Source organism: Gadus macrocephalus, chromosome 21 (assembly GCF_031168955.1).
Source record: "Gadus macrocephalus chromosome 21, ASM3116895v1".
Classification (NCBI taxonomy): Eukaryota; Metazoa; Chordata; class Actinopteri; order Gadiformes; family Gadidae; genus Gadus; species Gadus macrocephalus.
The window spans coordinates 17,568,372-17,591,331 of record NC_082402.1 but is presented as its reverse complement, the minus strand read 5'-3'; the positions used below and the strand labels follow the sequence as shown (position 1 = coordinate 17,591,331).

At 43.7% G+C, this 22,960-nt stretch overlaps 1 long non-coding RNA gene across 1 annotated transcript; it reads right to left on the bottom strand.

Annotated features, from left to right (window-relative positions):
* Positions 1-483: 483 nt before the first annotated feature.
* Positions 484-2,564, bottom strand: LOC132450132 (uncharacterized). Its single transcript, XR_009523798.1, has 3 exons — positions 2,076-2,564; positions 1,622-2,006; positions 484-1,508 (listed from the first exon to the last, which is right to left on the bottom strand). It is a non-coding gene; the product is annotated as an uncharacterized LOC132450132 (long non-coding RNA).
* Positions 2,565-22,960: the final 20,396 nt, after the last annotated feature.

The window sequence follows — 22,960 nt, the reverse complement described above, 5'->3', positions numbered from 1 at the left end:
ACTGAATAGATTTCAAACTTACCACAGGTCACAAACTTATTCTGACTTATGTTATTTAACAAACAATAAGAAAAATGTGGTTTTAATGGCATAAATGTGTTAAATGAATGTGTAATTAAGTATCAATAACCATAAATACTTTCTTTGGGAAGGTTTCATCGTCAAATACTGAGGTAAGAGATGGAAAACGGTTATCAATTAAAGGGTTGAATCATCTAGGAATTGCTGCCCTAGATGATTGGGAGGGGCTAGTGGAGTGAAGGTGGGGGGGGGGGGGGGGGGGGAAGGGGTTAGTGTGGTTGTATCGACTCAACCAATGAAAGGGGGGATTTCTTTTTCTCTTCCACTGAGAGAAAATGGTGCTAGAAGTCTCAGAGAATAGGTAGATGTTTTCTCACTTATCTCTTCAGACGCCAGAGCAGCAGATATTGTAGGAGGGGGAGATGCTGGCTGGGGTGATGCTGCATGAGGCGTGGATTAGTGATTGTAAAGACCAGGGGTCTCATTTATAAAACTGTGCGTGGGATCGTTACTAAAAATGTGCGTACGCCCAGAAGCCAAGTTTTGCGTGCGCCAAAAAATATTCGGATTTATAAAACACTGCGTACGCACACCTGTACGCAATCGTTGCTTTATAAATCACATACTGACTACAATTGTGCGCAGCTGAATCAGCTTCACGTTCTGCCCTCTACACGCCCCTTTTTAACCATAAATGGTCAATGCAAATGACCTCATGAATGCGATCTGCATATAAAACAGACTCAGGTGCCGGTATTATGTCTTGTTGGAACTTGGAGACAATGGCAGGACAGAGAAAAACCAAAAAAAGAAACTTCACGGAGGTTGAGGTGGAGACACTTGTGGGTGAGGTGGAGGCCCGAAAATAAATTTTGTTCGGCGGTCACGGAATCGGGATCACCAATATTAAAAAAAAGAATGAGTGGCAACATGTTGCTGCGGCAGTGAACGCTGTCAGTGGTACGGAGCGGACAGTACCCGAATTGAAAAAGAAGTGGTCCGACATAAAGGTACATTTTTATTTCCTCACGCACAGCACGTTTATAATTAATTGCTCAAATGTAACTGGTCGTATAGTGAAGATCGTTAATTACAGGTGGGTGCAAAGCAGAGGCTGTCCTCGCAACGCCAGAGCGTGACTGCAACTGGAGGGGGACCCAGTACTCCTGACCTAACCCCGATTGACAGGCAAGTTGCATCCATCATTGGCACCGCAAGCGTGAGTGGCATCGTGTCCGAAAGGGAAGGGGACACTGACAACACAGAAGAACAAGGTAAAGCTGATTTCTGTTTTTTATAGATTTATTATCGATCATGTAGGCCTAGTGCAAGCTATTTTGCTTGTGCGTCCTCCAGAGTCAGCGGTCGGTGGGGAGGAGGAAGATGATGCCGGCGAGGGGCCCTCGGCCGCAGGTCATCCGGCTGCCCCAACCCCCAGCACCAAGCGTCAGTCCGCTGGTCGGGTCCTCACAGACGAAGTTCTGCAGCTACACAGGGAAACAATAGATGCAGTCAACAACTTGACTGAGGAGATGAGGCAGATTTGACATGTCATCACCGAAATTGCCACAACATTAAAAGATGCTTTGAAAAAATGAACCTTGAGTCGTCTTCATCTCATAAACGCCGCATGACATCCGCACGTACTCTTGCACCCTGTTGAAATCCGACTTGCCTCGGAGGGGGCTGGGTCTCCGGGTCAAGCTCGGGGGGAGGGAGGTCGGGGGGGAGAGGGATGCCGTTCCTCTGGGACAAATTGTGCAGCACGCCGCAAGCCCTTATAATGTGGCACACTTTGGCAGGCTGGTATAAAAGCCTCCCCCCCGACGCATCCAGAGCGCGCCACCGGCACTTCAGGAGGCCGATGGCGCGCTCCACCACTGAACGAGCACGGCCATGGACCTCATTATAACGTTGTTCCTCGGCGCTTTGCGCGTTCAAAACTGGGGTGAGGAGCCAGCGTCTCAGGGGGTATCCACTGTCCCCTGCAATGCAGAAAATCATTAGTTATGTCAAGAACCACAATGTTACATTCCTCTTTAAAAAAAACTCACCTAGAAGCCAGCCATCCCGCCCCGCGCCTGCCTGTAGTCTGTTCCCTACACTACTGTGCGTCAGAATAAATGAATCATGTGTTGCACCAGGCCAACGTGCCACTATGTTTGTGAAGTTCATATGGGCATCACATACAACTTGAACATTAATAGTGTGCACGTGCTTGCGGTTGACGTAAGCGAACTCATGTTCAGATGGAGCCCTTATAGCAATATGAGTGCAGTCAATTGCGCCGATTACGTTTGGGAAATCGGACATTGCTGCAAATTGCCTTTTAATCTCGGCCTGTTCTTCCACTGTGTAGGGAAACCTTATGTATCGACTGCCCATATGTATGATGCCATTCAAAACGCTGGGCATTAGGGCTCTGAGGGATGGCTGTGATATACCGGATCTACAGGGTGGAAAACAAACAAAATTAGCACAATTATGCTTAAATGTGAAAGCAGGTTGTAAGATGCAGCTATATGAAACACTTAACTGTCTGCCAATTCCCGTTGGAAACAGCCGGTTGCCAGGAACGCCAAAGTGGTGAGGACCTGCGTCTGCACCGGGATTGCGTGGTTCCTACGTGTTGCCCTTTCCAATGCTGGACCCAGTTCAGCACATAGATCCAAGAGCATAGCTCTAGGGAATCTAAAACGGCTCATTAGCCAGTCATCATCATGGGCCAATAAATCGTTATGGTCCCTGAAGACCCTCTCCCTCCGAATCATGCCATTTGCATGGTCCTCCAGCAGTGCCAGCAGTCCCAGCAGTGCCATGGTGCAGAATTACGCACTGGGCTCACCGCTGTATTTATAGGGTTACGGTAATAAGACTGACCGAGAACAGCTTGGTTAATCAGTTTGTAATCACCCACGTAAAATGTTCTTGAATATAACCCCTTTTGAATGCCTGATTTGTCCTGAAAAGCATCAAGAGGAACGGACTATAATATAACGATTGTGATGAGCGTGTGGCTTGATTTTCCACACTTGGGATTTAATTGACATTTGATTTTGATTCTGTGTTTACCGTGTCACATAAAAATATTATGTTATTGACACATGTTGGACAGATGCTTTATTCCATGGAGTCGCGCCGTCCTCTCCTCCTCCTGCGATCCGGGAGTGGACACTGTCCACTCCCGGATCGCAGGAGTGGACAGTGGGCCTCTTTAATCCCGTCACTCCATACTGTCCACTGGACAGTATGGAGTGACGGGATTAAATAGGCCCATAGAGAATTTTAATTTTAATTTAGATTCTAAGGAGATGTTTCTGGAGTTATAACTGAGAAATAACGCAGTTGGCTAAAATTATTCTGATTAGGCCCTACTATGATTTAACACATGATACGGGTTGAAATTCAATTTAGGAAGGGGGATGATAAAACATAATCGTTCTACTCCCTCTACATTTCTTCAGTCTGACTTCAGTTCACCACCACACCACCACACGTCTGTGTCGCCAATTCTCCTTTTCCTCCAAACCATGCGTACGCATGGGTCAGAGTTTGCTTAGGGCTGCGCACATTTTCCCGCCAAGTTGGTTTTTTATAGATCACAACCTTGGCGTGAAAAGTCACGTACGCAACTTTCAGCCCCGTTTTGTGCGTACGCAACGGTTATAAATGAGACCCCAGAGTCTTATTCAATCAATGCTTGGAGGAAGAACATGTCCTTCTGTCTGACGTTGTTTCCCAGGGCTTCTCCTTCCTTCAGAGTCTTCATGGTAATGATGCTGCTTCCTTCCAGCGGTATGCTGTCACAGCTGAATATACCTCTTCCTATCGGAGTCAGGATTGGACCCTAGATGAGCAGTCTAATACATGATGTAGTGTGTAACACACCATGACAGGATATGCTGAGCAGTTGAATAAAGCTCAACGTCTTTAAAGTGTGACAAGAGTTTCGCCTTTAGAGAACCTCCCAGCTCTCTCCTACCTGGATACCGCACGCGGCATTGAACCCATAGTTGGGAAACTGCCCAATGGGCTTCAAGAAAAATGGATTTCGGTTGGTTCAAAACAAAAGGAAGAAAATAGAGGAAGATTTCCACCATTTGAGTTCTTCAGCAAGTTTGTGTGCAGCGAAGCTCGTAAAAGGAATGATCCTAGCTTTGCTATCCTAAGTACTAGTGGCTCGCCTGCAAAGTCGGAAAAAACCTTCTTCAAAGGCAAGTACCCAATTTTCAGTCCACAAGACGGACATCGCTCCAACAAGCCTAAGTATAAACAAAGGAGTCAGCGACCTGAACAAAAGCTGTCCAATACATGGCATGCCACATCCTCTCAAACGCTGCAAAGCCTTCAGAGCCATGAAGCTGGAGGAAAGAATGGCCTTTCTCAAAGAAAAAGGAATCTGCTTTAAGTGCTGTGGCTCAACTCCTCACCTTGCTAAGGACCGTTCGAATGCAGTTAAGTTTGGAGTGTGATATCACGACTCTGCCATCCACCCTGGTCAAGTCAAGGCCCCTTCAACTCCACCACACAACGGCGGGGAGGAGGAAGAGAGCAGCACCATTAAAGCTGTTGTTAACTCAAACTGCACAGAGGTCTGTGGCACAGGAAACGTTGGCTGGTCATGTTCCAAGATCTGTATTGTGAAGCTAAATCCTAAAGATCAACCAGACAAAGCTATCAAGGCCTACCTCATCCTAGATGACCAAAGCAACCGGTCGCTAGGAAGGTCCAGCCTTCTTGAGCTGTTTAACATTGAGTGCAAACCATACTCTTACTATCTGAAGACATGCTCTGGTGTAGTGGAAACATCTGGGCGCAGGGCTGAAGACGTCGTGGTCGAGTCACTCGACGGAAAGGCCAGGATCCCTCTCCCACCACTCATCGAGTGCAACGACATACTTGACAACCACTCTGAAATCCCAACCCCAAAGGCAGCTCGTCATCATCCACATCTTGTCAAGGTAGCAGAGCACATCCCAGAGGTTGACCCAACTGCTGAGATACTCCTGTTACTTGTTAGAGACATAATAAGAGTGCACAAAGTTAGGGAACAAGTCAATGGCCCCATCAATGCCCCCTTTGCCCAACGCTTGGACCTAGGATGGGTGCTGTTTGGAGAAGTCTGCTTGGGGAAAGCGCATATACCAACAGTCAACACCTTTAAGACAACCGTGCTTGACAACGGCCGGCCCTCCCTACTTGAACCCTGTACAAACTTCTTGCACATCAAAGAAAAGGTTCACCAAGAAAAAGAGATGAGAGACAGGATTTCAGAGACTAGCAAGTCTGTGGAAGAAACATTGGGCCAAATAGTTTTCATTCACACCGAACATGACAACAACCTAGTGTAGCAGGATAGAGGTGCTATCCATGTTAGTCACGGTTAAGTACCACTAGTGGCCGTCATGATGTGGGCGGTATAAAAGCAGCCATCCTCCACCTGCCTCTTTCTTTTTGCGCTCCTGTCACTTGCGCGTCACTTCCGGGCCAAAAGGTGGTCTGGTCCGATAGGGCGACTATTTGTTGCTGCTTCAGGGTTTTCGTGCGAGCTGTGGTGTAGTTCTTGTAAGCAAGTTATTTTAAGTATTTTCTTTCACGGCAATGTAGTTGATGCTGTCTGATGGCTAACACTAGTGTGGTCTCAGGTAAACCCTCCCTCCTCCTGTGTGAACGGGAGTGTGTGTGTGTGTGTGCCCGTGTTTGGTCGTAAACAGGTATGTGTTAGCATAGCAAACAACTGTAGCATTTCTGGTTTATGTAGCCACACTAACATCATGTTTTCGTAAACAGGACCAACTGCAATCAGCTCATTGGGGTCGCTGCTGCTTTGCTGACTGATATTGTTTTGTCCACGCTACTCCGCTTCACTGCTGCTGCACGCCGCGTTGTTTACTTCACGTGCTTTGCTCCGGCTGGCACCTCGTGCCTACTGCCACCTGTCGCTGCGGCGCACCCCCCCCCCCCCCCCCGAGTAGTTCTACCAAGGGTGCTCATCCAGTGTGTCTTTTGGCCGGGGTTTCCCCCCCATCCGTGTGTGCATGAGTGTTGATGTGTGTTCTAGTTATTTGAATGATTTGTTTTCTTTTGGTTTGATTACTTCTTTATTTCTGAGTTTATCTAAACTATCTCGTGTGTATTGTTTGTTTTCTTTTGATTTGATTACTTATTTAGTTCTGCGTTTATCTAAACAATTTTGTGTGTATTGTTTGTTGGTAACCCTTCCTTTTACAGTCCCCTAATTACTAGGTATTTACCCGGTACATACATGGTAAATCATAGTGTATTACTGGGTAATTGCCACTGGTAATAAGAAGGTAAATACAGAGGTAGTTACCCGGTAAATACATGGTAAATCATAGTGTATTACTGGGTAATTACCACTGGTAATAAGAAGGTGAATACAGAGGAATTATCCGGTAAATTATAGTGTATTACTGTGTAATTAGAAGGTAAATACAGAGGAATTACAGCTGAAGTACTAAGTAAAACCTCCACTATTACCCATCAACTCAACTAAGTAGCGTGTATTTGTAACTGATTTAGGTTGGTAATAACTCCGATATTGTGTACTTCCTAGGAAATTAGGCAACCAATTCTTATAAACACCTATTATCCAAGGTTTATGTTGGTAACAGCCCAAATTTAATGATGTACTATCTAGAAATTAGCATAGTGCTTTCCAATAAAATACTATTTCTTAGTTATTATTCATAGCTACACCCATTTAGAAAGGGTTTATTCGATTTACCACTATGGAATTACTTACCTGGTAACAACCAGGTAACCAACAAGTTTTCCTCTAGTGTCATGGTACATCTTCTTAAATACTGGGTACAAAGCCGTTTGTTTCCATGGTATTACCAGGTTCACTTCTTACCATATAATTTATAATAGATTCCATTATCCATTACGTCATGGCCGTTGGCACCAGGTCAGCAGTCAATCAATCAAAGGGTCTCAGAGGGTCGGCAACATGGACGACGAGAGACTCATTGTGGAAGTTCAGCAACATGAAGTCATTTATGTACCAAATCATAATTTTTATAGGGAAAATGTCAGAAAGGACAAAGCGTGGCATTTAATTGCAATAGTTTTGGGAGTGGAAGGTGAGTACATTAGGTTTAGGATTATCGCGTGATCTCGTGATCTCGCGTGAATACGGCTGGCTCGCAAGGCAGCGCTACGCTGCCGTTACGCGCCCGGTAGGAATGGACGCAGGGCAGAGGACGCAGCCGTTCCGCGGCGCAGCCGTTCCGCGGCGCATACGCGTCCGGTGGAATCCCGGTGTAATGCGCCTCCTTTTTGAAAAGTCGGACAAACGGACCTTCGGACCAATGGGTTCCGTTTTCGGAACATTGAACCGTCGGCATAGTGGCATGTCGATCTAATGGGAAATATTTCGGACCATTGAGACGTCGGAACAAAGAGGCGTCGGAATTACGGCATGGCACCCAAAATGCACGATATTATCCAATCATTACCCTCCCGTAAGGTTGTTATGCAACTTTTCACTCCTCCAGTAAATAGGACGGACCTTAACTACGACTAGGCAACGGGAGGTATAGTCCACTCAGCTATGAGCTAACGTTTTGCATTGTACATATTTATAATTCGAAATTCTTCCCAGCTTTTATTCCACAGATACTCTAGGGTCTATAGCATATAACCGTGTTGTCTGATTACAGTTTAATTCATTTTTCACAATTGACCGGCTCTCGTTTTGAAGAAAATCACCGCGCCATTCATTTCAATGGGAATCGCCGCGGTCCATAAGGTGGACTTTGAAATTCGTCCCAGCCTTTATACCCAAGATACTATAGGGTCTATAGCATATAACCGCGTTTTCTGATTACAGTTTAATGCTTTTTTCACAATTTACCAGCTATCGTTTTGAAGGCTGAACAGACAAGAGTGCTAAAGTGTGACGTCACGTTTCCATAGCAACCGATTTTCGATCCTACACAAACCAAATTAAACAAGGGGAAATCCTATGCCACAGGGACCTTTTACAGAAAAGGAACCATTTTTTTGCGAATTGATTTGTGAGTTTGCTTTACCAATGATGTAAGTAATATTGAGAATAGATTGTCTTCATATAAAAAAAAACTAAACTAAACTAACGTTTATGAACTTTTCCTTTTAATACCCCAGGGGAATGCATGAACGCCGCGACATGTTTCGATTGGTAGTGATTTTCACCTCTTGAAATGATTTATTTTAAGGAAAACGTAACGTTTTCACTTTAGTACTCTATTTGAGTGGAACTTAGCAGGTGTCCATATATATAAGGTTAGCCTAACTGAACTAGTTTAAAAAGAGAAAACATTTTGACTAAAAGTAATGACTAAAAGTTGACTAAAATGTAAGGACTATTCGTCGACTAAAACTAGACTAAAACTACAAAGGAAAACTGACTGAAATGGGACTAAATCTACTAAACATTTTTGTCAAAAGACTAAGACTAAATCTAAAATAGCTGACAAAATTAGCACTGGTGTAAAGTATGACCAAGTGTTTCTTTCTGTTCAATAGATAGAACTTTATCGATCCCCTGTAGGAGAAATTCGTTAATGTTTGTCCCTACAAAAACAATAATGGTAAAAAAATAAATACAAAACACGACGGTAACTGAGGCCCCGTCCACACGAAGCCGAAACGGGCGAAACTGTTCCGATTTCGATCTATCCGGTTTCGGAGTATCTCCGTAAAGACGGAGTCAAGCGAAACCGGGTAGATCTGTAGAAACACTGTACTACACATGCCAGGCCCATAAGGGGCGCTGCTTCTGCTACAGAAATCCAGAAGAAAAATAAATAAGAAGAGGCGAGCATGCGCATAAAGGCTTCCCCCCGAACCACTAACAACACAAACAAGCAGTCAGTCAACAGCCTCAATAAATAATGGCTTAGCAACCCAACAAGGGACATGATCTGCTGCAGAACGATTACAAGCCTGTAGTCCGCCATCATCTTTGTTGTTGTGAGTTCTGAGACTCCGCGTGCTTAACAGTCATTGGCTAGAGGGTCGAGGGGTGGGGCGATGACGTCATGGTTTACGGTTTCAGTCGGTTTCAGGCGTCCACACGCAGGGGCGGCCCCAGCACAAATGGCAAGCCTGTGCCCTGCTGAACTACGCTCCGACCACGCCCCCCTGTGAGACGGTTTATGGACACATGCCCCGTTTTGGGAAAGTTCACTTGACTAGTTCAATTCATAGTTCACACATTTTAAAATGAACGAGTTCAGTTCATAGTTCAAAAGTTTGAACTAAGTTCACAGCTCTCAATATGTTGCGAGCTATAATGTTCTACATCTCTATATGTCTGCAATACCGCTCTCGGCATGCGAAGTGTGGCGTGTGAGCATGTGCATGGGTTGAATTGCGAGAGCCCTGTTACCAGTATATTATCCCGGATGTTGCAGTCGCAGTTCAGCAAAAGAGGCCTACGCCTCTTTTGCTGAACTGCGACTGTCAACATCCGGAAGAAGAAGGGGGCCGGATGTTGGTTGTGGTACTGTGCAGTGCCGAATGCGAATGTATTAAAGGTCCCATGACATGAAAATCTCACTTTATGAGGTTTTCTAACATAAATATGAGTTCCCCTAGCCTGCCTATGGTCCCCCAATGGCTAAAACTTGCGTTTGGTGTAAAACGAGCACTAGCTGTTCTGCTCGCCTTTGAAAAAACGGAGGCTTTGAAAAAAAAGTGTGCTGATTTGGAATGTCTGTATTCATGACGTCATCAGGAATCTCAGCTCCTCCCCTTACTCTGCCTGGCCCGCCCAGAGACGTTGGCCCGCCAATGAGACTCGACCGTGCGAGCGCCACATGCATGTGTGTGTGTGTGTGTGAATACACACACTGTAACGCAAGTGTTGTATTTCCACAACGAGACTGTTGTGGGGGTTATCTGAGCCATGGTTGAGAAGGAATTGGGGGAAAGGAACTTTGGCTTTGACTGGCTGAAGTACATGAACTGCGACATGCCGCCGGTTGCCGCGAGGCACCATCGCCCGGCAGCGGGCAGCCGGCAGCAGGCAGCGCTCGGTTCAGTCGACTTCAGGTTGATGTGAAAGTGGAAGAACCAGAGACGTCGCAGAACCCGACAAAGTCGTTTGTGATTCATAATATCGTCTGGAGGCGCACACAGCTTTTGGCCGTGATAATATGTATTAAATGATATAGATTTCTATGTATTGTATGATATTATTTAGATATAGAGCTCCAGGACTGTAACGCAAGTGTTGTACACTTCCTTATTATTTGGATAACCGTTCTGCTTTTGGCGTTATGGCGCATAACACGTCGGACTCTCGTCTCTGGTATTTCTACAACGAGACTCGTATTGGGGGTTATCTCAGCCATGGTTGAGAAGGAATTGGGGGAAAGGAACTTTGGCTTTGACTGGCTGAAGTACATGAACTGCGTCATGCCGCCGGTTGCCGCGAGGCACCATCGCCCGGCAGCGGGCAGCCGGCAGCAGGCAGCGCGCGGTTCAGTCGACTTCAGGTTGATGTGAAAGTGGAAGAACCAGAGACGTTGCAGAACCCGACAAAGTCGTTTGTGATTCATTATATCGTCTGGAGGCGCACACAGCTTTTGGCCGTGATAATATGTATTAAATGATATAGATTTCTATGTATTATATGATATTATTTAGATATAGAGCTCCAGGACTGTAACGCAAGTGTTGTACACTTCCTTGTTATTTGGATAAACGTTCTGTCGGACTCTCGTCTCTGGTATTTCTACAACGTGACTCGTATTGGGGGTTGTCTCAGCCAAGGTTGAGAATGAATTGGGGGGAAGGAACTTTGGCTTTGACTCCCTCAAGAACATGAACCACGACATGGAGGAGAAAGGGATTGTTGGCGGCGAATGTCTCCAGCTTGAAACCCGCTGAGGGACCACCGCCGGAGGCGGAGGTGCCTAAGCGCTGCCCGGCAACGATCCCTTTCTCCTCCTTGTCGCGGTTCAGTCTACTTCACATTGATGAGGACGTTGAAGAAGCAGGAACGTCGGAGAACCCAACGCGGTCGTTTGAGATTCATAATATCGGCTCACACAGCTTTTGGCCGTTATAATATATATTATATGATATAGATATCTGTGTAGGCTATATGATAATATTTAGATATAGAGCTCCAGGACTCCCGTGTGTTCTAGAATATTTACAGAACACGGCTAAAGGCTGTGTGCGCCTCGCCATTGCGATACATCCACTGTAAACAGAGCGCATGGTACCGTGGCTGCAAGCTGCTCAGGGCCACACCCCCACCCTCCTCCTTGACCCGCCTCGCTCCTCCTCATTTGCATTATAGCTACAGACACCAAAACAGCGCATTTGGGGGAAGCTCAATGTGCGACTGGCTCGGAGTGGCTGTAACTCTGCACCACGGCTGAATTTCGGGAACGTCTTTGAATACTGTGTTAGTTGCCCACTAATACCTATATTAAAGAATACATAAAATAGCATGTCATGGGACCTTTAAATATGCAAATTTGATCGGACCTGACTGGAAAGTATTACCCGACACAGTGGCGGGTGAAGTGACACTTCATTTCCATCCCTGCATCTCGTGCAGAAAAAGTATTATTTCCTTCTACAGGATGTGGAATTTGTCCAGGCTGGCTGCTCTCAGATCAGCTGACGGGCTGATCTGAGAGCAGCCCTGTAGGAGGTGTGTTAGTTAGAGGATACGGTAAATAATAGTCTATGTGTTAATAATCCGTGTATGGTTCGTTCTTTGAATATTCCGATTTAAAACAAAATCAGAAAAAACTATTAACAGTCGTTTTTTGGTTTTTCTGATTTGGTTTTGAAGCCGAAAAAGGGCAAAAGGAATATACAAATAAACGGTATTTTTCTGTTTTTAAAATCCAAACGGGAAAACTGAATAATCCAGTTGCTTGTTTTGTTTGCGTGATATTTAGATAAAACCGCAATGAATGCCGGGAAAAGGGCTTGCGGATTAAAAAAAAATACATATAAAGACGTTTCAAACGTTCCATCGAGTCTCTCGCATTCTACAATGGCCAGCTTTATTGTTTTCCGTGGGAGCCGGCGACTGCCAGTGGACGATCTGAAACTAAATCGGAAACTAGATTTCTTCTTCGAAGGTTGTGCTCCACACAGAACCACCTCACCGTCATAACGGAGCACTTCGGGGCACCAGATTGCTTTAGAGCGGTACTGATCGCGTCGTGTGTCTTTCCAGTGTCAAATAGTTCACGAATAAAATCACCATACGGTTCAAGTGCGGCCATAACTAAGGCTAAATATAATTAGACAGTGTATTGCTGGTTTAAGTGGTTGGCTCTTTTTTCTTTGCTGCGTTCTGCCTTCTGGTGTTGCCTATAACTATAAATGTATCTATATTTGTTTTTCTGTTTCGGGTTTAAAAAACCATCACACAAAACACAAACACAAATAAAATTCTGTTTATTTGTTTATTCCTTTTGCCCTTTTTCAGATTAAAAACCAAATCAGAAAAACCAAAAAACGACTCTGTTAATTGTTTTTTCTGATTTTGTTTTAAATCGGAATATTCAAAGAACGAACCATACACGGATTGTTAATAATCCGTACACGGATTGTTAATCCGTGTACGGATCCGTGTTTACTAAGAAACCTAGCTGGTCATAAAACATTCAAATACATCTGAATGACAAGTAGCCTACATATAGTACAATAGGCTACATAGAAGAAGAAAGAAACTAGACTTCTTCTTCGAAGGTTGTGCTCCACACAGAACCTCCTCACCGTCATAACGGAGCAATTCGGTGCACCAGATTGCTTTAGAGCGGTACTGATCTCGTCTTCGCTCGCTGCGTTCTGCCTTCTGGTGTAGCCCACAAATGTATCTATTTTTGTTTTTCTGTTTCGGGTTTAAAAAACCAACAAACAAAACAAAAAAACACAAATGAAATGCCGTTTATTTGTTTATTCCTTTTGCCCCTTTTCCGTTTCAAAACCAAATCAGAAAAACCAAAGAACGACTCTGTTATTTGGTTTTTCTGATTTTGTTTTAAATCGGCATATTCAAAGAACGAACCATACACGGATTGTTAATCTTCAGCTATTTTCCAAAGAGACATCAAAAGCTCGGAATACACTTCGACGTCATGACAAAGAGACACGGGGGGGGGGGGGGGGGGGGGCTTCGGGGACACTTATAAAACAATGTTAGGGTGTCTCGCATATTTCATTATGCATTACATTATATCTATTCATTACATTATATGTCATTCACTCATACACAAAGAGGTGTGTAAGGAGCATCACAAAGATGCCGTCGGTCACAGCCATAACACCTCCCCCTCCTCTCAGCTCAAAAGCACTTTGAATTTGAGCTGATACCGGGGGTTCCCTTTAAGGCAATAGAGTCTCTTGGAAAAATCTGTTATTCTATGTTTACATGACCATGTCAGAAATTTGAATTGTAAGTATATTCAGAAATCCGCTGTTTACATGAAAATTACTTTGTACTCACAACCGTCTCAGCCTGTTGATACATAGGGACAGTTTGCGAGGAATCCCGCCTGAAATTAGCAAATGCAGGTTTCAGGGGGACAGGGGGGACGTAGGGACTCTGGGGTACCAGTTTACAGTAGTTTGGATGATGTCATCCATCATGTTTGTTAATGGAATACAAGGACTTGGTTCAGGGATAGTGAATGTTAAATGTGCATTATCATATTGTTTAAGAGATTGGATCAGAGTGATCAAAATTACTGTGATTACTTTTGAATAATTCATAGTTTCAGTCAATAGTACATTTCATATTTCTTTCCTGTTAAATGTACTGTGCTTATAGGCTACAAAGAGAGCTGACTCAAGCAAGGAGGTTGATGGATTGACCGTCTATGCTCAGCATCCTGTGACTAATTCATCTAATAATACAATTTATTTTTCACAAATAAAAGTAAATTGACAGAAGCCTATTTCTTCCACTCCTGCCTCCCTGCTTAGTCACGCCTTGTCACAACGCCATCCTTAACACCATGAAATAATGTAATTAGAGTCAGGCTAGTTATAACTTTATCTCCTCACACGCTTCCCAGAGCCGATGGAGCTAGCGTTTACTTGTGTGATTTGTACCGCATGTATTCACACATGCAACACATCTTGCTCATTCTTTCTCTTCCAGATAAAAGAACCAGGAGTCTGGAATAAACACAACAGATAGCCCCCTGACTTGTTGACGGTTCTAGCTAGTAAATAACAGGTAATATCAGGACTCGTATACTAGTGTATAACAGGTTATAGCAAGATTCGAGCTGGTGTATCACAGGTTATAGCAGGACTCTAGCTAGTGTATAACAGGTTATAGCAGGACTCTAGTCCAGCTACTGTATAACAGGTTATAGCAGGACTCTAGCTAGTGTTTAACAAGTCAAGTTTATTTATATAGCACATTTAAAAACAACAATAGTTGACCAAAGTGCTGTACAATGCAAAACAACAAATAGGCCTATGATACACAACAGCAAAAACAACAACAGCTGTCTCGGCTGTTCTTCGTTTAGCCGTGGGTACAGAAGGCGAGGTAGCTCGACGCGCTTCCAAACAATTCCAAGCACTCGCGATTTCAAAAAATGATTGTATTTATTTTACAGCTCCAAAAAAGAACAATACTTTCTTCTGAATAAAGGAAAACTTACTGGCAAACGAATAAATCATTGAAAGCAACGAGTGAACTTATATAAGCGGTCGAAATACTTTTTTAACCCACCGCCTCTTTTCCCTTGACACTTAGTTTTTTCATCTAAACCAAACACACACCTGGCCTAAGTACCTGAGCAGTGCGTAAAGCCCGCCCACAGACCCCTACAGCAGGTATCAGAAAACAAAGCAGCCATAAATAGTATTAATAATATGCTAAATAAACAATTCAAAATGTAGCTTTCATTTCACAATTTCTGTTTCCATAAACAATAAACAAGTCAGACATAAGAGTGAATAGAAAATCAATAGACTCGTTAAAACGGCTGCGACAACAGCAACAAAGCAAACCGAAAAAAAGGTTAATTTGTGTTAAAGGCCAATGCATAATAGTGCATTTAGTAGCGTTTTAAACTGGTCAATGGACTGGGAAGTTCTCAGACTCAGGGGAAGACTGTTCCAGAGATTGGGAGCAGCCACAGCGATTGATTTTTAGTCTGCACCTAGGTACATCCAGCTGCACCTGCCAAGCTGACCGTAATTCTCTAACTGGAGCATGAATGCAGAGCAACTGTGACATATATTGAAGTGGCAGCCAATGTAAAGATTTAAAACAAACAACAGAACTTTTGAACTTGATTCTAAAAACGAGAGGAAGCCAGTGAAAAGTGGCCAGAATAGGGGTAATGTGATCATATCGCCTTTTCCCAGTAAGGAGATGTGCAGCAGCATTTTGTACCAGCTGCAGGTGACGGAGCAGACATTGGTCCACACCAAAATAAAGAGAATTGCAGTAATCTAAGCGGGACATAATAAACAAGTGAATGACTCTCTCAAAGTCCTTTGGAGGGAGATAAGGCTTTACTTTATCTAGGAGTCACAGCTGGAAGAAGCTTGTCTTGACGACTGAGCTTATTTGCTTGTCAAATTTAAAACCATTGTCAAAAATAACTCAGAGGTTTTGAACAAAAGGGCGGCTGTAGGAGGCAAGGGGACCAAGGACACTGTCGATGTCATCTAGTAGTTCGATTTACCGAAAACAATTATCTCACATTTCTTATTGTTTAGTGTGAGGAAATTAAGTTCCAACCAGGTTTTTACATCTTTCAGACAATTTAACAATGCATTTGTGGAATCCTTATTTTATTTGAACGGCAGGTAGACCTTAAGTCATCTGCAAAACAATGGAAAGAAATGTTAGGTTTTTCAAAAATGGAACCTAGTGGAAGAAAATATAAAGCAAAAAGAATTGGAGCTAAAATAGAGCCTTGAGGGACCCCAAAGGCTAGTGGGGCTGGGTTATAGCAGGACTCCAGTCCAGCTTGTGTATAACAGGTTAAGCAGCACTCCAGCTAGTGTTTAACAGTTACAAGCTGCCATTCAGAGATGCTGCCAGTCCGACATGCTGCCAGTCCGACATGCCGTCATTCCGACATGCCACCATTTCGACATGCCCCCATTCCGACACCTTCTATCAATCAGTGGCGCTGACTTCAGGTCAACATTGGGGGATCATAAATATTTTGTTCAAATGTGTTCAACCACAAAGTAGCCATTTCAGTATTATTTATCTGTAATTTATTTGATTAATTCCAAATTTTGGTTGGGATGTTGTATGAAATAACCCATTCCATCAATTGACGACTGCATTTTACAAGTGTGTTACAAGCGCGGGATGTGCACTTATTTAACATGCCCTGGGAATGTGTCAATATTCTATGAAACTTAAAACTGGACCATTTATTCGTTAGAGTTGGATTCAAACTCAATGCAGGACCACTATTGGATTGGATTGGACGAACATTGGAACGAAATTAATTGTTTGGAGTGCCAAGGCAGAATGAATCAAGGAATAGGCGCAGTTAACTTCAGATCGGCCCAAAGGCAATACAATGCGCTTTACAAAGGAGAACGGCGAGAATATAGCCCGTCCCAGACCCATCCCTTTCCACACAAATTCTCGAAGGGGATCAATAAAAATAAACCGACAGTTTTTGCCCATAGAAGGGAAATCCGTCAAACATAGACCTTTTTTTTTAACAATAGGTATCCACTAAAAGGTTCTGTAAAAATTCCCTCGCCGGCCGGATCCGCGTGTGTGTGTGTTTGTGTGTAAGACGTCAACCTCGAAGAGCTCCGAAAACATGACCTCAACACAGAGAGAGCGATTGCGCTCTTCAAATTAGCCTACACATATTTGTAGGAGTGAATTTGCTCCAAAATCAATTTGTTTGCTGACAGCCTGCTGCTGTGGAATTGCGGACAGGTATCATCAAAATTGGCCTGTGTGATAAGCAACGCCTTTAAGGTGGGAACAGTGCGGTTCATCTCGTCAGTTCAAGTATTGTTCATGATGGAATAAAGATCAGTTCAACGGGAGCATTAGTACCAGGCAACACACGGCAAATTATACATTTATTTTTGCCTTGTAATCTCCCTGCTTCTGAAATGAGCGAACATCTCCGAGCAGCGCTCATCCGGCAAGTGGACGAGCGCTTTCCACTCTGCAGATTTAATCGCACAGCATTCCACTGTGCGATTATCCCTGTTGCGTATGCCCTCTCACATTGTTGAAATCACATGCTTGATGCTTTAATCTTTCTATGTGTTTTTAAAGGTTGGGTATGGAATTCGCTTTTTTGGCCATTTTTGCAAAATTACTTGAAATCCTTATAATAACCCACTTACAGCCACTGAGTTAGAAGTACTGACATGAAAATTAAACAAGTCAATCATCTGTGGAACGGGCAGGGCTCGAAAAACTCCAGCCAATGATTTCCAGAGCCACCGAGTTGCATTGGACAGTAAGTACGTCAATCAAACGGTCGTATTGCACTCCCCCTCCCCCGCGCCCCGCACGACCCCTTCGTGCACGTACTCAAACCTCATGACCCAGAGCAAGCTTCTGTTTGTTGTTATCCTGCGGTAGCTACTGGAGCTAGCTATAACCTGTTAGCTAACTAGCAAATGACTGGCTCTCGCGCATCTGTTCGCTCGTGCATGATTGCGCGTCCATGTACTTGGAATGGGTGGAGTCAGAGTCAGCGTTGAAGGAGAGGGGGTAGGACCATTTGAGTTGTGTATTTTCAAAATCTGCTGGCATTTCGCAAATCCCATACCCAACCTTTAAGTTAATGATCGGGCTATAATAAGACCACATTGGCTATGTAATCGCGGACAAAAGGGGACATTTCATAGTGGATGGTGGAAACCAGGACCTTTTAGCGTCCCGACAGGCTTTTACTGGGACTTCGGACACGCAACTCAAAATTGTGACTGTCGCTATCTCCAATGACGAATGTCGGCGTAGGACACTACAGCGTATGCAACTAAGAAATAATCATATTAATTAATTAAAGTACAATGATAATAGTAATGCAATTTATATTAATGACCTCATGTCGGAATGGCAGGACGTTTGAAAAAAAGTAAAGTGCCGCCACTACGACAATTAGACTTCAATGTCGGAGTGGCAGGACTCCAGCTAGTGTTTAACAGGTTATAGCAGGACTCCAGCTAGTGTTTAACAGGTTATAGCAGGACTCCAGCTAGTGTTTAATAGGTTATAGCAGGACTCCAGCTAGTGTTTAACAGGTTATAGCAGGACTCTAGCTAGTGTTTAACAGGTTATAGCAGGACTCCAGCTAGTGTTTAACAGGTTATAGCAGGACTCCAGCTAGTGTTTAACAGGTTATAGCAGGACTCCAGCTAGTGTTTAACAGGTTATAGCAGGACTCTAGCTAGTGTTTAACAGGTTATAGCAGGACTCCAGCTAGTGTTTAACAGGTTATAGCAGGACTCCAGCTAGTGTTTAATAGGTTATAGCAGGACTCTAGCTAGTGTTTAACAGGTTATAGCAGGACTCCAGTCAGTGTTTAACAGGTTATAGCAGGACTCTAGCTAGTGTTTAACAGGTTATAGCAGGACTCTAGCTGGCGTATAACAGGTTATAGCAGGACTTATTCCAGCTAGTGTTTAACAGGTTATAGCAGGACTAGTGTTTAACAGGTTATAGCAGGACTCTAGCTGGTGTTTAACAGGTTATAGCAGGACTAGTGTTTAACAGGTTATAGCAGGACTCTAGCTGGTGTTTAACAGGTTATAGCAGGACTCCAGCTAGTGTTTAACAGGTTATAGCAGGACTCCAGCTAGTGTTTAATAGGTTATAGCAGGACTCTAGCTAGTGTTTAACAGGTTATAGCAGGACTCTAGCTGGCGTATAACAGGTTATAGCAGGACTTATTCCAGTCAGTGTTTAACAGGTTATAGCAGGACTAGTGTTTAACAGGTTATAGCAGGACTCTAGCTGGCGTATAACAGGTTATAGCAGAACTTAGTCCAGCTAGTGTATAACAGGTTATAGCTGGACTCTAGCTGGCGTATAACTGGTTGTAGCAGGACTATAGCTAGTGTATAACATGTTATAGCAGGACTCTAGCTATTTTATAACAGGTTTTAACTAGGAGAGAATGGAACGTTTTTCTCCTGATTGGTTGAAAGGCAGTATGACGAACCAAGGTCTGCCCTCTGCAGACTCTGATTCATCTAGGATTCTACTCCCTTCTCACCACTGAAGCCATCCAAAAGCAGCAAGCTTTTGGCCGACCTTTGAGTCTCCCTTTAGTGCCTTGGCTTGGTATAGACATTCACACACCCACACATATGCACATCAACCCTGACACACACAAACATACACACATACACACAGGAACGCACAGACGCAAACAAACACACACAGGTATGCACAAACTCACGCAGGCATGCACACACACACACACACACAAATTCAAACACAGGAAAGCACACACACACAAAGACACACAGTGACACACACACACACACACAGGTATACACATACAACTCACACACAGAAGCATACACAGACACACACAGGCATGCACACACGTACATTCAAACACAGGTATGCACATACACACACTATGCAAACACACGTACAAACACACACAAACATACACAAACACAGGCATCCGCAGGCACACACAAACACACACATGCATGTACATACTCACACACAAAGGCAGGCACACACGCACACACACACACACATACAAACACACACACACACACAAACACACACATACACACACACACAGGCATGCACATAAAAAGACACACACACAGGCATAGACACACGCACACCACTTGAATGCATTAATAATTAGGATGTTTCATACACAGGATAGTTGCTGCTGTGACTGTCAGCCAAGTATTTTAAGCCCACTCTGCTCGCACTCATGCTATTGTTCATGTAGTGTGAGGGTGTTATGGATGACTTTCTCATAGCATTGAAGTACTCAGTCTCAATCACAAACCACCACATCCTGTACTGCCCACCCAAGGACATCAGTGCTCTGTCTCAGCCATATGCCAGCCCTTTCCAACCCATTTGTGAAGTGAAGTCAGTTGAGGTTAGTCATTCCAATTAAAAAAACCCTCTAAACTAAGCCCTTTGAACCCATCAACAAGAGACATGCACGTTGGTTGCTTACTTTGCTTTCGTATTCCACAATCACCCATTCTTAAATTAACAGCACACAGATGGAGGCAGAGTTTTAAGTGTAAATATAATATCCTAATTATAACATATCTGGTTACAAGAGTTAAAAGTTGCATGATACAAAGGGATTAATATCATTTTTATAAACTAAATTAGCTACATTTTTTATTAAAATTAAGACAATTGTAATGTAGGCAGATATACCAATGCACACTTTTGTCAGGACCTGATTAAAGATGAGGTTTCTTTCTGTCTTCTTCCCCACCCCCTCTCCATCTCTGCATCTCTGCACTAGTTAATTGGTGATATTGTGTGGAGAGCAGTTATTGAACTGGATCAGCAGTAGCGGGGGTCGTAGCGGGGGTCACAGCGTGAGGCATGGTGATTCATTTACAACTCGTCCTCCTCCCTGATGCTTTAAGGGAGCCGCCGTCTCCCCGAGAGATCTCCTGAATGTTGATGAGACGTAGGCGTGTAGTACGGCCCTGTCTGTCAGCCGGCTGCTCATATTATGCTGAGTGAGAACCGCAAGCCTAATAATAGCGGGACATGAAGGACCCTACAAACCACCGCTCAGTGGTGGATTGAACCACCTCTCACTCAAAAGGGTTTTGAGTGAGAAATATGATTTCGGCACACACAATTTTTCCATTGCCTTTAAAAGGAGATTCTCAAGTTCCTACGCACACACACTGACACAACTCTCAGAAAAACCTCCCCAACTCCATTTTCCACTGGTAATATTGAAATGGAACAAACAGCAGTGCGCTCTCCTAAATACTTGCATTGAGCTGCTTTGCTGACAACACACATTGAAGATGTGTATGGTGTCGTGTGTACTTGTTTCTGCATCTCAGTTCCTGAGCTAGTCTTGCCCTTTTAGAGAATACTGTATATTAATGGGCCTACATGCAGTCATCCGTTATCTGCCTTTGATGCATGGCTTAATAATGTCTAATCCAACGCCGTGTTCCAATACCCGTACTTCCATGAGTACACTTAAAGGAAGTACTATCCGTACTCACTTGAGTACGTTAATTTTTCAGATGTGAGTGCTGTTCCAAATCGAGTACTCTGTGGTGCACTAACCGGAAATTACGATCACGACTGCCGCCGCGGCTCCTCCCCCGCAATAAACATCCCGCTTTGAACGGTGAACTCTTTACGCCGAGCAGCTATAAAAAGCTATAAAAACTATAAAAACTACAAATGCAGGCTATGTGGAAAATGCGCCGACTTTGGCTCAGCCTGGCTCCGCCTCTTCCGCTACGTAGCTAAGATGGCTGCCGTTGAGTACGGGGAGTGTCCTTCGATCCCATGGACATAATAAAGGATGGACCACAGACTGGAAAATGGCCGCCCATTCATTCCTATACAAACTGCTCAGTGGCGCAGGGTAACATCAGGCCCCCAGGATAGGCGCATACTTCCGCAATCCACCAGTGCTCAGAGGCCAAGCCTGGTATTGCAGCTGTTTAAGCTGGCTGTGGACGGGGGTCCGTCATTTCATGTGGCCCAGAAGTAGATATCGCCGTCCACTCCAATACAAGTGGGGAACAGGATTGTGTCTCCGCAAAAAATGTCTGGATATCAATCAAAGGCTCATAATTATATTTCTACCCTGTTCTAAAAAAAATTACGTTTTTTCTTTTCAAAACGCCTCCTCAAGCGTTTTATTAGCAGTTTATGTTGGGTGGGCAGCTGAAAGGAGTCGTACTGAAACAAACGGGGTGTGTTTGAAACCACCTACTTGCTTACTACTAGTACCTACTCAATACTTGGCTTACTTCTCGAATCCTTAAATAATGATTCAGTAATCCATTTTGAGTAATCGACGTTCGGAAGACCGTTCTTACTTAACCACCTCAGATGACGTGAATCAAATGACGTGTCAATAAGCTACCGGCCGGGTGCCGTTAATAAATATTATAAATAAATATATAAACGTCACATTTAACGTCACAGTACATCTTCAACCTAAGGATTTGCGGTGATATGTTAAAAACAATTATTAAACAATTATTAAAAGCACTGCTGCTGCGGCTCCCCGTTTAGCGCCATTGCTTCCATTGTTCTTTTGAATAGACGCAGTGCATTCTGGGGCGGTTGAGTACGTCTAGTAAGCTAGCGATGCTTACACAAAATCTTTCCGGAAGTAGAAGACATTCGGATACTACTCGCTTACCTAAAACTCGCTTACTACGTTCTGCTTACTCAATTTGACGTCATAGTTAGTAAGAGTAGTAAGCAAGTAGGTGGTTTCGAACACAACCACGGCTCCTTGCTATGGACCTATTTTGAAGTGCAGGGCTCCATTAACTTCCGAATTAAATTAAATTCCGAATTAACTTCCATCAACTCCATTAACTTCCAAAGTCTGAGATTTGTCCTTTTACTTAACATGAATGGCGTTGAACACGGATATAAAACACACATATCATTGAAATAGCTGTAACAGACACGGACGTATTGATTACCTGAATGATTATGGGAGACCTACGTAATTTTCATAATATTGTTAATTGTCTAATATTAACATTTCAGTTGCGTTGGTAGGTATTTAATTTTCATTTGCTTGTTTAGCTATGTATGACAGGGTTATGGTTAGCTATGTATGACAGTTGACAATGTTGGTGTATTACAATTCATTATTTGGGTAGGCTACTCCAACTTCGTTGCTGGTCGATATGTAAACATTTACTTTTATATAAATTATTGATTGCATTTTTCGTAAATAGTTAGTTGGAAGGAATCTGT